Raw genomic sequence first — 15,612 nt, 5'->3', positions numbered from 1 at the left:
TTGTTTGTCTCCCGACAAAGGCCGAGGGCCGAAACGTTGTTCATCTTTTCCCCCTCATTTCTATGAGTCATATTTACTCACATTATTTTTCTATAACAAGTGAGCATTTTGCGGATCGAATGCTTAACTTTTGTTAATTTAATTTTTGTTGAAAGTGAGATAATCGAATAATATTCCGAATGTCTTATACCAGCGCACATTATTGTGTATGAACCACAAGGCTGGGCTGGGCGATAAGTAGTTTTCTCGAAACTGAACCAATGCACACTATTGTGGAAATATTTCAGCTCAACTACGGTAAGTCCATATGAATTTGTCTAAGTGATTAAATGAAATCTGCGGGTACGTCTACAATACCCTTGTTTGTTGCCAGCTATTGCAAGTCCAAGTTACAGTAATTATTGGGCATACACATATTGTTCCTTTTCTGGAGCTATGCAATGGTAAATACGCTTCAACAGTCGTAACGTCACTTCCCTCGTAATGACGCATGGTAACTGGCTCTAAACTATCGGAACAATGGTGGACGCCCTTATTCTTCTTCTTCTTCGTTCCTCTGATGGACATCTATGGCTGCAGTCCGATATCTGCTATGAAGTCTGTGGTCCGCTTTAGGTCCTCAGCCTCACCATAGAGCTTTGTGTTGAGTGTTGTAGGGGTGACCCAGTGGTTCGAACGTTGCACGTTGTATAATGGGCAATCCATAAGCACATGTAAAGTGGTTTCATGGTCGGTTCCACATGGGCAATAAGGGGTTGTTCCAATACCTAGCTTTGTAAACATATGTCCTCTTAGTCTATTGTGTCCTGTTCGGAGGCGGAATAGAGTGACTTGGCTACTTCGCTGAATGGCATGGATTGGATCCTGCTTGTTGTGTTCTAGGTGTGTGTCATTCCTTTCTTTGTCTATTTTTAGCTTTATTATTTTCTTTTGCTGATGGTAAGTGATTGACGACTTCGGTTGTTCCTTCTGGGCTCCTTCTTTGGCCAGTTGATCGGCAATTTCATTTCCATATATACCTATGTCACAAAGTGCGCACGTAAACCGTATGCTTATGTAGCGCAGTTTGCAACCTTGTTTATGTGTGCTATATTCAAGCTACGACACCGATCAATAACCAAACACAATACGTTGATAAAGGTTTTGAAGCTAAATGAAGATATATTTTATTACAATATAACAAAGATATTATGAGATGTGAAGATGAAATGATAGATGTAATAAGTATGAAATCAAATAGATGGATGACAAATTGATGGAGATGTGTGATGATGAATATGATATGAAAGCGATATGAAAATATATAATTAAATCAATTAATTATCAATACTTTACCAAACCGCTACCACATCAGACAATCTCACAGATAGGTTGCAACCATCACAGTCATACAGGCAACTAATAATTAACTAGCTAACTAATCACAATCCAGACGTGTGGAAGGAAGCCAAAAGAGTGTTCTTGATATTCAACAAAACTGTAAGGTTGTTCTAATAATGTTAATTTGTCTCTTCTTGAAATTGTTCTGGTTTCACAGTATTCATAAACAGATCAATTGTTTCTCAATGTTCTGATATTAAAATAAGCAAATGGTTCTTCGCAGGTAACTTATAAAACAGGCAAATGTTCAGTTTCTATTAGTGTCAAGCTATGAGTGTATAGCCTAAAGTTGGCTTGTTAAAGCCCAGCCTCCAACGGCTCATTCACTTTAAAGAAAGAAAATGATTTTGTTATCACATGATAATCATACGAATATAACTCTATCTATATTCGAACTCATTCAATATGTTTACTTTAAATGAGTAAATATTATTTTACTTTAACAAATCAATTTATTAATGTTGATTAATATTGCTTTACTTTGTAGATATGAAATAATATTGCTTTATAGCAAGAAAAGCTTATTTTCTTTACAACAAGAATATATTATACAATTAATTTAATTATCTGATTAATTAATTGAGACTCAAAATTTAAAGTGATATTATGATATTAATATCAAAACACAATCATAATTGTAATCACAACATATTATTCAAAATCTCACCAGAGCCGAACAGATTATAGAAATCACAAATTAAGTCTACACAAGACTTTAATCAAACTCTACACAAGAGTTATAACACAACTTGATTCAGCTCAAACTTTGAGCACCGCAAAGTCTACACAAGACTTAAATCACACTCTACACAAGAGTTAACACAAAACTTGTTTCAGCTCGAACTTTGAGCACTGCAAAGTCTACACAAGACTTTAATCTAACTCTACACAAGAGTTAAACAAATGAGCCTAAAAGACTCCGCTGTGGTTATCGCTTAGAGACTATGAGCCTAAAAGACTCCGCTGTCTGGTCTCTTTTGAGACAATGAGCCTAAAAGACTCCGCTGAGTGGTCTGAAGAAACTGCTCAAAACTCTGGCATTTATAGGCAAAAATCAAGCAAACGACGCAAAATTCTACCCACACAACCGGATGTTAGTCATATCCGTAAACATCTGAAATTCCTTAAAACTCCCCCAGATTCCATAATCATGGACAACAACAACCCATCCTGATACCGGACATCCTCATATCAAGGATAAATAAATTCGTCAGCCCCATAGTTACGAGATATCAATCAAGCCATACCATAACAAAGTCACTCCCGTAGAATACAGGGATCCTACTTTGCTTATAAGTTTACGGAGAAAACAAGATTGATGCCTTTCTCACAATAACACCCACACTACGTAGTTTAATTCAAACTTCCGGGCCATAGGTGCATGATCTGATACGACCTGTATCAACAAAAGAAGGGTTGTTCCGGAGGGATTACAATAACAACAACAACTAATACTACGACGACGTACATCCTGTCGTAAACTGACGCCTACAGGGAAGCATTTCGTTACAACCTACATGACTTGGAATCCACTGCAGCACAATTTTTCCTGTTTTATCAGATAAGCCCTCAAGGGCCTCCACAGTGTGTGCGGCTTCAGAATCCTGGTAATTTTCAATAGACCGGAGAGCATCATCAGAGTCTGTCAAGTAAACCACATTTTTCCCGTATATTCTGTGATCTCTGGATAGTTCTTTTGTTGCATTGAGGATGGCTTTTTCTTCAGTTTTAGTACTTGTGCACATTGAACCCACTGATACAGATATTTTTGTTTCTGTTTTATCTGTCCAGTGTATGAGTGCACCAGCACCTCCATTCATGAGGGGGCCGGAAACTGAGCCATCTGTATAAACTCTTATCCAGTTGGTCATTGGGTATTTTTTATCGATCATCTTTAGGGTTTGAGCATTGTCATTATTGCTTCGAATGTTTTTCTTGTTGATGGTTATGGATTTTTGTTTCTTTTTCCACGGTGGTGGTTTGAGATTTGGGACATTGATTTGGGCAATATCTTCCTTTGGTGTCACTTTATATTCGCTCTCTAGTTTTTGTCCCAAGGCGATGAAGTTTTCCCTTTTGAGTCGATTCTCTTTCTTTTCCATTGTACTTGGATGCAGAGGTTGGGATTCCATGAATTTTATCTTTGAGAATTGTGTCACTATTTTTAAATTTCGTTGTTCTTTGAGAGGTTTTATTCCTGTGTGGGTTTCCATCTTGTGAATTGGTGTTCTTTTCATTGCTCCAGTGATCATGCGTAGGCATTGGTTTTGGATTTTTTCAACCTTTTGAAATTGAGCCTGTGAGCACGTTCCCCATGCCGATATGGCATAGTCTATTGCAGGTCTTACATATCCAAGATATGTCTTCTTCAGGACGTTTGAGTTTGCTCCCCATTGCGTTCCAGCAAGTTTTCGGAGAAGCTGCATTCTCTTGTACCCTTTCTGTTGACTTTCATCTATTTGATGTTTCCAAGTGAGTCGAGGGTCAAATTTCACTCCTAGATACTTAGGCATAAGGTCTTCTCTCAGAATCTTTCCATCTAAAGTTAATCGCATAGATTGCTTTTTGGTTGATAAGCTGAATGTTGTGTATGTGGTTTTATCAGCATTTACTCTCATACCCCAGTCTTTTGTCCATTTGCTCAAAGCATCAAGAGTCATCTGTATCCTGGCCTTTGCAGTACCAATATTTCTTTCAGTGCATATCAGTGCAAGGTCATCTGCATACATGGCTGCTTTTACTCCTCTGCATTTGGTTTCGCAGATGTCATTGATAAAAACGACAAAGAGGGTTGGTGAGAGAACCCCGCCTTGTGGTACTCCATTTGTCATGTTCGTTAGCTTGCTTTTAGAGTTTTGAGATTGGACTCTTGCTTTTCGATTTGTGAGGTAATCTTTAATCCATGCAAACATGTTGTGTGAAACGTTGGCTTTCTTAAGTTTGAGAAGTAGTCCTTTTGTCCAGACTTTGTCAAATGCCTTTTCCATATCCACCCAAACTGTGACTGTGTGTTTTTTTTTCTTGGTAACCATTTTCGATCAGCTGCGAGATGTATGTTATCTGGTCCTCTGTGCAGCGTAATTGTCTGAAACCAGCCTGTTCATCTGATATCAACTTATTGCTTTCTAAATACCATTGGAGACGGCGATTAACAATTCTCTCCATCAGTTTACCCAAGCAGCTTGTCAAACTTATTGGCCGGTAGCTTTCGGTTTTATTTTTTGGCTTGCCATCCTTCTTAATTGGTATCATGGTTGCCTGTTTCCATTTGAGTGGAAGTTTACCCTGTTTCCAACTTGCATTGAACAGTTGTTTCATTTTCCTCTTTGTGAGGGTTCCTAGGTGTTTCAACATGTCATTAGTAACATCATCTGGACCTGGTGATTTGTTCGTTTTTAGAGATTTCAAGGCAATTTCTACTTCTTCTTTTTTAATCGAACTGAACATGACATCATCTGTGGATTCTTTGGGTGTATCCTTGTGTTTTCTCAATTCTTTGTGGACTTCTCGTTTTCGTTCTTTTCTAATCTGTATACTCCCAACACTTGAGTACTGCTTCATAAAACAGTTTGCTGCTTGTTTTTTGTTGAGAATCCTCCCCTGATCATCTTCTACTGATGGTGCAGCATATCTGTTTTCTTGTCCACTTAGAGCTTTGGTTAGGTTCCATAATTTTCTTCCGTCTCTGTCGTAGTCAAGTTGTCTGGTTTTTTCATGCCATGCTTCCTGTTTTGCTTTTATTGTTTCTTTCCTGAGAGTTTTTTCAGCCTCTTTGTAAATTTCCATATTCTCATCATTTGGCTCTCTCTCTGCTTTTTTTCTGTGTTCAGTGACTTGGCTGTTGAGACTTCCTAATTTTTCAGTCCATCCTGGACAGTAGTCCTTTCTTGATCCTCTGGGGATTGATTCTTTTGCAGCTTTCATGATTGATTTTGTGAAAGCTTTGGCTGATTTTTCTACATTCCTTGTTTTACAGTTTATCTCTTTTGTATAACTATCAGTCAACTTTGAAAACAGAGTCCAGTCTGCTTTTTTATAATTCCATCTCGGAGGTGGTGCCTTTCTGTCTTTTGCATATTCTTCAGTTATTTCAACCAGAATGGGACGATGATCACTTCCTGCCAGTTGTTCCTTTATCTGTTTACTGACTTTTCCGGTGAGATCTTCAGATATGAGAGTTAGGTCTGGGGTTGATGTTGTCTTCCATGCTCTTGAGAAGTATGTATCTGGGTCATCTTCATTTCTGACAATTTGAAGCTTACTGTCTGTAAGCCAATTTTCAAGGGTTTCACCTTTTCTGTCTAAGTCATTGTATCCCCAGCTTGGGGAGTGGCTATTGAAGTCTCCCACAACAATGAACTGTTCTTCTTCACTTCTTATGTTTTCAATTGGCAGATTCTCTGATGGTGGGCTGTAACAGTTATATATTGTGTATTGCAGTTTGTTTTTGGTAATTTTTACAGCCAATATTTCAACAGATTCATCTGTCGTTATTTCATTTGTCGCTATGTCATTTCTGACGAAGATGATTACTCCACCTTTGTTCCGTTCTTTTCTGTCTTTCCTAAAATGTTGATATCCCCTTATTGAACACCTAATGTTTTCTGTGAGGTGTGTCTCCTGTATGCAGGCAATATCTATCTTCTCATCCTGAAGAAACTTGGAGAGGGCAGTCTTTTTATGTTGTATCCCTTCTGCATTCCATTGTAGCAATTTGATAGTTCCAGTAGTCCGTAACCTTGCATCTCCTACCCTGGTTCCACAGTAGGAGGGCAAGGTACCACCAGATCGCTTGGGTGAACCCTGTTTATCAGGGCTCGACGCTAGGTCCGTCCGGCGGGAATCCCCAGACTTCGCGCCATATCGTCCGACAGTTTTGTTGTCCATCATTGTGAGGAGGATGCGTGTCACATTGATTTTTGGGTTGGTTTCCCTCTCCAGACTATTTGCGCCTTTCGGCTCTGCGACTCCGACTTCAGCGGTTCTTTATTCTCTGGATGTGATTCCATAGCCTTTCATCTTCCCAGATCCACAAGGCAGTGGTGGTTTGAAGTTGGAGTTTTCCTTCTCCTAGACAGACTGCTTTCCAAGGCTATGAGCTCTGTCCACCCATTAATGGTGTCTAGGCTGGGAGTCCAGGAGGGTATCTTTGTAGAGTGACAGTTTCCCTTCACCCCACCAGCGTCATGGGGCTAGCACAGCTTATTGCGTGAACTAGGGCAATCTGGCCACGGCGGTTGATTCCTCCCTTCATCCGTCACCTCAGACACATAGAAACTCGTGTCATCAGCCGGTTAGAAAGTTCCTTTCGGAATACTCCAACCGTTGCCCAGGAGGCGGGCGGGGAAGAATGCCCCTACGTGGACCCTGACACGAGCTGGAATGGGTTGCGGATCAGTACTGATCAAAATAATCCAATCCTGCCTCCCGGACGCCCTTATGAAATACTTCTCCGACGAGCCTAAAAGCGTATCCAGAGGAAAAAAAAAAACCCATTATAAATCTGATCATGTTTTGACTTTTACACATTATGATCACAAGACATATGAAAAATTCTAGCTAGCATGAAGACTAAAAAGTACAGATTTTCTTTGTTTAGAACCACGATGACCGCCGTTGCTGGGCGACGTGACATCAGAATATTGAATCCAATTATGACAGAGTATGGTCATTTCTCAGACAAGTCTAATAATGATATAGTACCCCCTCCCCCGCCCCTCTATCTCTCTCTCTCTCTCTCTCTCTGTCTCTGTCTCTCTCTGTCTCTCTCTTAAAATTTTAGAGGCCGACCGCAACTTTTCGACCACGTTTACTTAGAATTGACAAGGAAATGCTCTCAGACAAAGCCAAGGAGGCACATTTCACAACAAAATCTGGACAGCATATTTTACAATTCACACTGTGCTTGAACATCTGTCGACTTCAAACACATTCAATCAAACTCAACATAAAATAATTATATTCAGCGAAAGACTTCCTGTGTCTAAGATGTGACAGAAAACCGCGAAAGGTGGAAAGATCTCACACCAGAGGCGGTCGAGGCGTCCCAATAATACGATTAGGAGGTGAAAGGTGAGACGTGAGTTAAGTCAAGCCCCTGAAAATGAAGAGTTATCAGTAACGGTCACAGACAGGGATATAAAATGCATATCATTTGATTGTAATTTAAACTTTGACAGTCACGCATAATGAAGACTTGAAAAAGTGTGAATGAAACAGTGCATGCTCCGTAATTTCTCAATTTGATATACAAAATAATGTTGTAAATTTTATAGGGTCACAAAAACAATTGGGGTTATAATTCGAAGCTTCTGTCACTTGGATTCTCATATTAATAGTATCCTGTATAAATCAGTGGTTAGAAAAGGCGTGCGACGACCTTAGATTGAAAGGTACCAGACAAAGCAAGAAAGAAAAGTAGAATAAAAAAAAAAAAGCATCTCAAAAAAAAAAAAAATCAAAAAAAATCAGCCTACCTCGACTGCGGATCGAACATCAGACCTTCTGAATACCGGTCAGACGTGCTACCATTTTAATGGTAGCAATTATAGCACGTCTGACCGGTAATCAGAAGGTCTGAGGTTCGATCCCTAGTCGAGGTGGACTGATTTTTTTTTAAATGTTTTTTTTTCTTTCTATTTTTCTTTCTTGTTTTGTCTGGTACCTTTCATACACACTTGTTCAGATCTTTATCTTGGTGCTCGCTCCTTTAATTCTTTAATTTGACGAAATTAGTGCCGAGTCCGTATGATGTTATATTATGCTATAAAGAAAGATTTAAAATGTCTGGGCCTTCCAACATTAAAATATAGGAGAAAAAGAGGCGATTGAATTCAGTGATATCAATTTGATTAGTTCAGAGTACTTACAATATAAAATACAATAGGTCCGTAACAATTTGGGTTATCAGACATGCAAATAGGTTCACGTCGTGTAAAACCCATTTCACAGTATCGTTTGAGTGGCCAATAGCCAATGAGTGCTTGTCGATATTCAACAAGTGACGTAATCGTCAAATCCTGTATAGGAAGTGTTGAATTCGTAACAATTGACTGGCACGTAAAACGAAGAGGGTAGGGTAGACTTGTTGTTGACGTTTGTTTCCATGGAAACCGCAGAAAGAAAACAAAGCCGACCAGGTAAGTTGTCAAACTTGAAATCTGGTTGGAAATGAGTCTCGCTCAATCAAAGCACGCGCAGTCCACATTCACTACTCATCATCCGCCGATGGGCGGAGTTATAAATCCCCAGTTTCTGCGCTGATTGGCCGAGACAGTTTGGAATGAGCGCTTTCGGTGCGATCTTATATTTCACTCGTTAAGCATTGACAGATCAAAAACCCTGCTGAGATGCACAATGAAGATATCAAAATTGGCGTGATGTGATGCTTCTGACAGACTTTCATCTGCAGGTATAGTTTTTCACTTGGATTACGGGGAAGTTAAACAACTGGCCGGGTGGATAATAAACTAAGACGCTGGGTATTAGATTTTATGTGAAACGAAATACATAACAAGACGGTAGGTAGAAGGAAGACGTACTTACTATCATCTATCTTGAAAATTCGTCGCCGCAGGAGGCATATTTGATAACAAGGAGAAATAGGAATTTATTCTTCCCAAGGAGATAGAATGATGGACTTTGTGTAAATGTTATGATTATTATAAATTATAACAACTAGGATAACTATTGCAATCTTGTGTGAGTATTTATAGCGAATATTCTAGACAAATGATTATATGTAACCTACTGTGTCAGTCTGGTATTACTGTCAAATGGGTGACTTTGCTTCAAGGGATGACTTTGCCTCGATACGAGAGAGTAGGACATATTAGATTCAGATATAAGGCTATGTGGTCTTGTGGTATGACACTCGCTTTTAAATCTCCTCCAATTATTTCCTTCAGCATTGCTAACGCTTGATTTGTCATGCTTATACTGATTTTGATCCTTAATGTTAAATGATGTAAATGTGAAACCATTAAACCATTATATGATGTAAATGTGAAATGGATGAATGTAAGGCGAGTGGGGGGGGGGGGTGTATTATTGAATTTTCGGCATCAGTAAAGAATACTGGAGTCTACATCGACTCGGAGTTGTCTATGTCCAAGCAGGTCAACAACATAATCAACTCAATGTACATTGAAATACGTAGGATAAGTAAAATTAGATACCTCCCTTTACATCGCCACTCTTCTTGTCAATTTCTTTTGTATTGTCCAAACTTGATTGTTGTAATTCCCTTTTAAGTAATATATCTCAAGAAAGAATCAACAGCTTGTAACATGTTCAAAATAGTGCTGCTCGACTAATTATGAGGAAATTCAGCAATATCTCTATTAACAATCTTCACTGGTTGCCTGTCCAAATAATAATAATAATATACTACAAAGTATGTACTATTGTTTTTAAAACCATCCAAGTACAAGGACCACTGTACCTTAACAATTTATTGAAAACATACTCCAAATCGTAATCTTCGCTCAAATAACGACAGTATAATTAATAAATTAATAAATTTAGATTTTATATAGAGCAATATCCACTAAAACGTGCTCAAAGCGCTTTACAAGGGTCCCCTGGTCAATAGCAACATTTAACATTTAGGACGGGACATAACGTCAATATTCTTGTCAAGCCTTATTCATCTTATTAAAATTGGCAAACGAACATTTTTCTGCATGGCCCTAGGTACTGGAATTTTATACCTTAACATATCAGGCAAACTGACAATATGGACACCTTGAAATCTAGACTGAAATACCTACCTCTTTACTTTGTGAATCGTATGTGATTTTTCAAATTGAATCTAATTTAGAATAGTCTAACGCTCTGTAGTTGATGAGCGAGAGAGAGAGAGAGAGAGAGAGAGAGAGAGAGAGAGAGAGAGAGAGAGAGAGAGAGAGAGAGAGAGAGAGAGAAGGAGAGAGAGATAGAGATAGAGGTAGGGATAGATATATAGATATATAGATAGATAGATAGATAATTAGAGAGAGAGTGAGAGAAAGAGAGAGAGAGAGAGAGAGAGAGAAAGAAAGAGAGAGAGAGAGAGAGATAGAGATAGAGGTAGGGATAGATATATAGATATATAGATAGATAGATAGATAATTAGAGAGAGAGTGAGAGAAAGAGAGAGAGAGAGAGAGAAAGAGAGAGAGAGAGAGAAAGAGAGAGAGAGAGAGAGAGTGAGAGAGAGAGAAAGAAAGAGGTTGATTATGTAAAGCGCCTTGAGCTTGTACAGACGGGAAAGGCGTTATATAAGTGTAATTTATTATCATTTCAGTATTGTTATTAGGGCCTATATATGCAAGATATTACATTCTGAGGTATTAAAGCATAATTGCCATTTCTCAAAACCTCAATTGAATCATGTATATCGTTTTGCAAGACGTGAGAAAAGTTTGTAAAAGAATACAATGTTGAATCATCGGCAAATGATTTGTGTTTTTTAAAAATATTGTCAGGCTAGTCATTTTAAACATAATATACATTATAAAAAAGTGGTCCCAGCCCTCTACTCTGGGGGGCGCCACTCTTTACTTGACCAAAGGTTGATGACCCGTCTCCAAATACGATTCTTTGTTTACCTTGTGTGAGAAATTATGACCTAATCCAGCCAATTATGTTATCACTAATACCATAAGATGGTAATTGAATGTATAATCTTTCACAAGGCACTGAAAATCGAAAGCTTTACAAAAGCTTGTTTTAACATTGATGTAATAGAGAATATTTTGTGCTGGTTTGAAAGTATTTATTTCCATTTCATTACAACAACGAGTCCATTATAATTTGGGTTATCAGACCTGGAAATAACTACACGTCGCTTGACTCAAAAGTTATGAATTCAGATTAGGATTCAATTCAATCAGTCTACTGTTCTATTAAAACAGTTTGGCCGTTTACCCCCCCCCCCCTCACCCTCTTTCTCTCTCTCTCCCTCTGTGTGTGCGTGTATGTGTATGTGTGTGTGTGTCTGTGTGTGTCTCAAGGGGCTTTGTAAACCCTGGGACCATAAATACTACTTATGAAAAACGCAATGAAAAGGCTTTGGACTTAAACAATACAGCAATGGACGTTTTGGGTGAAAACACTCGTCAGTAAATCTAAGGAATAAATAAACAATGAAAAATAATTGAAGTGCAAAAACTCGGTTATGTTCCTCTCGGGGTTTATTTATAAATAGTTTTGCTGACTAAATGGGTTTGCATCTGAAACTTCCATTGTTTATATATTCTCAGGGACCTTTACACTGTACCCTTTTTTGTTAGTATTTAACCAACGGTCTTCAAATCACTATTATATCGAGATCAAACTTATGTTGCAAATTGAATTCAAAGTCAAAATCATTGGAATTAGGTAGACAAAACCGATTGGAAAAAATATTTATTATGCTGACGCCTTTAAAAATGATGAATTATCAGTTACGGTCACGTGAGGATCGGAACTCATAGAAGATTTACATTACCAAAATTATGAATTTTTTGCATATCCATTTTGTAGGAATTCGTTAAATTGGAGTGTTCGGTTAATTGAAGCTTAAACGATATACGTGCAGTATTTGAATATGAAGCAACGAATGGCAATTATTATAGTCAGATTTTTAATAAGTGGCGCGTGTTTTTCTTCTTTTTCTCAGCTGCCCCCCAATGCATAGCTCCAAAATTTTTTTATGAACCTCTGAATCAATTTGTCTTAATAAAAAAATATTTTATCATGTATTTTAAAACAATATGAAAGGATTTCGTTTATTACAGCTATATTAAAATCGAGAACAAGTGAGGATCGGAATTCATAGAAGATTTATATTATCAAAATTATGAATTTTCCGCAAATCCATTTTGAAGGAATTCGTTAAACTGGAGTGTTCGGTTAATCGAAGTTTAAATGATATACGTGCAGTATTTGAATATGAAGCAACGAATGGCAACTATTAATTGTCAGATATCTACATTTTATAACTATCAATACACATTACTGGTGAATACAAACGAAAATGAAGATAACGCGCTTTCAAGAAAATTTTTATTAGAAACTTTGGTTATGCCAAAGAGGATTACATAAATTCATGTAGACTGGTTAAAAGTGAAAAAAAATCATCAATTATGAGACAGTGTCTCCACAAATATGTGTTCAACAATAACAACAACAGCAACTAAAACAACAACCAAGAAAATCAATACACATTACTGGTGAATACAAACGAAAATGAAGATAACGCGCTTCCAATATAATTTTGATTGGAAAAGTTTGAGAAACTTTGGTTATAATATAATAATAATGAAATTTATTTATATTGCGCCCAAAGTGTCTCCACAAATATGTGTTCAACAATAACAACAACAACAACAACAACAACAACAACAACAACTACAACAACAACCAAGATATACTGGACACATCAATCAGCACAGTCTGATGACGAGGATGATGAAAAGGAGAAATGAAACGACTACAGAAAGATTCCGAGCATCACTCTATCCAATGAAATGTAATTTTCCTCTAGTTTGCGAAGGTTGAGGCATTCCTTTTCTCAGTCTACTCTTTATCATTTTTTGTCCTGTTGGTGAGAGTAAATTTGGTGTTCCTCCTCTCAATCTTTCCCTCTACTTAGGCCCAATGACCTCGATTGGATTGCGCTCACAGTGATATGGGGGAAGTCGCGCAACTTCGTGTCAAAACTCCCTGCTTTGAAAGCTATTTCTAGTTCATTTCTTTTTTTTTTTACTAAGGATTATAGTTCGCATTTTGATCAATGGTCAGAATATGTAGTACTGTCTGATTAAAACCATGAAATCATGTCAGATTTTATAATTGCCAAAGTTGGAGCCTTAAGGTGACCATGGGCCAACGAATGGTAGCGTTGTCCAATACAATACAGCTGGGTGCTTCAATGGAGGGAAGCAAACGATATTTAGTCAGTCTTAAAGCACCTTTGCATTGACCCCAGAATAATATTCCAGATGATGCAGAGAAGAAAAAATGGCATGGCATCCTTTTAAATATCCAGTATCATCACCACCTGCAAGAATAACAATGATTCTTTGTCCAGAACCCATGGACCTTTTCTGCTTGAATAATCAGACGTCCAATATTTTTTCGGATGTATATTTACGCTCACCCATACATCTTTGGATGATATCCATATCAAAGTTATCTATGATCCTTTTCCTGCCACGTCGTTCTACACTGGTGATCTCTCTGTCGTATTTCGATAACGATCTTCTCTCATGGTTGATTGTGAAATTCCAAAACCATTGCCGTCCTCTTTAATGACTTATCGATAGATACAAGAAGACTTCTTTTCGCAGCTTTACGAGAGTGGAACCGATAGAGATTCCGTACCGTATCGTGTTTTTAAGAGCCTAATATGTTTTTAAAACCTTTAAAGGCCCTGTGAAACGTTCATGCATAGAAAAAATTTGTCAAGGTTATATAAATAGTGTTTGTTAATTTGACAATATTGAGTATAAAATCACTATTTCAAATGATTTAAAGCGAGAGATTTCATATCATTCTTTGGTAATTGCGAGATGATGTAGATAAAATGCCATAAATAATAAAATCAAAATTTAATACAAACTACATAAGTGGTATGTTTATAACACTTAAAGCGAATTATTATTATTTAGAAAGAAGTATGACGTGAACTCATAATCACTACGTCAGCACAATATTTTTTGGATATACGATGAATTCATTTATACTTTGTGGTGCGTAACTTGTTTTAATTTTTTACAGTGTAAAATCTCTAATTTTATGTAAGCTGTTTTAAAGTAGTTTTTTATAGGTCTTAAAGAGGAAAACTTTTAAAATATGGCATCAATACGGTCCAAAATTTAGATTCAGTTGAGACAAATTGATTCAGAGGTTGACATAAATTTTTACAACGTTTGATAGACGGACAGCTGAGAAAAACCAGAAAAAACGCGCCATAGCGCCATTAATAAAAAATCTGACTATAGTTCCCGTTCTTGATAAAATGATCTTTTTTATTACTTTCCAATTACATTCACGCATGGAAATGAATTCAGAATATTTATTTCAAGATCCTCAACTTAAGTGAGAAAAAATACATTTACAGTCTGAAATTTAAATTAAAGATGCTAAACATATTAATGAATTTTAAATTTCCCTTGATAGGGAATTTTTTTCCTTAAAAATACATATATGACTGATCATTCATATTATGTCAATAATATGAATGGGTGTTTTCTTTTTTGTTTGTTTTCATTTTTAATTTTCTCCATGCTTTTATCTGTTCCCCCCTTTTTAATATTTTTATCTCAAAGAATATGCAATGTGTAATGTGTAATATGTTTTTAAGGGCATTTAAGGAACACTTGATCCATTTAAAGCCCTTCTTTCTCAATGATATGATATAAGCCCATAAATTATGTACGGTTTTCAGACCTGCAAATGAGTGGACATCAAGTCTAAACAAATGACGTCATCGAGGAAAATGAGTTTTGTTTCTACAATTTCAAATAATAACAACAACAAAAAAATGATAAAAACGAGTTTAATTATCGTGTAATTATTATTTTGACGTCAGAATCCATTTTCTCCATATCTAGAAGCGTCCTAAAAGACAATTAACTATGGATCAAGTCCGTTTAAAGTTGCAATTAATAATAAGTATAGAAAACTTTCCTTCCATTTTGGATGATTTATTGATGGAAAAAATGTCCTCTCTCAAAATAACATCACAAGGAAAATAATCTGGCGCAACGACGTCAGTTGAGAAAATCGATTCGTTTTCTTTTCTTTTTTAAAATTAATTTAAATTTATTTTTTTTAGGACCACCTGTCTTGTTCGTTCCGACACAATATGACTCTATTGACGCCATCGGATAAATTTTTGAATATTAATTAAATACTATATTGTTTATCTCAGCTATCTTTATTTCATCATCGCACTGAAACAACTATTATCTATATTGTGCTAAGGACGACGTGTACTTATTGCCAGGTCTAATAACCGAACGCGGTTTTAGGCTTGGTTTAAAATTGTTGTAATGGACACTATATTTTTGCGTTGGTTTGAGAGTTGTATTTCCATTACAACCATGAGCCTATAACTAATTTGGGTTATCAGACCTGCAATAAGTACACGTCAGCTAAGGACATAGCCTTCTGTCTGCTAGTTTCTGATAATTTCTACTATGTTCCTGGTCTTATTCTACCTTGAATTTGAAAGATTATAAGTACACGTAGTTGTTAACATGT

At 36.9% G+C, this 15,612-nt stretch overlaps 1 protein-coding gene and 1 long non-coding RNA gene across 4 annotated transcripts in view; one reads left to right on the top strand and one right to left on the bottom strand.

Moving 5' to 3' along the window:
• Positions 1-1,135: 1,135 nt before the first annotated feature.
• LOC144963775 (uncharacterized) lies at positions 1,136-2,765 on the bottom strand. Its single transcript, XR_013643706.1, has 2 exons — positions 2,628-2,765; positions 1,136-1,706 (listed from the first exon to the last, which is right to left on the bottom strand). It is a non-coding gene; the product is annotated as an uncharacterized LOC144963775 (long non-coding RNA).
• A 5,941-nt stretch (positions 2,766-8,706) lies between these two features.
• Positions 8,707-15,612, top strand: part of LOC144965828 (uncharacterized) — a 36,184-nt gene continuing 29,278 nt past the window's right edge. Inside the window, exon 1 of one of the 3 annotated variants that reach the window (XM_078901594.1) lies at positions 8,707-8,791. The gene's annotated coding sequence lies outside the window, so the exon portion shown is untranslated. Of the gene's footprint in view, positions 9,082-15,612 lie in introns of all 3 variants that reach the window. The other 2 variants (XM_078901593.1, XM_078901592.1) reach the window with 2 other exon arrangements.

This window comes from Berghia stephanieae, chromosome 2 (genome assembly GCF_034508935.2).
Source record: "Berghia stephanieae isolate SIO BIC M18660-M18661 chromosome 2, UCSD_Bste_1.3, whole genome shotgun sequence".
NCBI classification, from domain to species: domain Eukaryota; kingdom Metazoa; phylum Mollusca; class Gastropoda; order Nudibranchia; family Aeolidiidae; genus Berghia; species Berghia stephanieae.
This window is presented reverse-complemented; position numbering and strand designations above follow the sequence as displayed.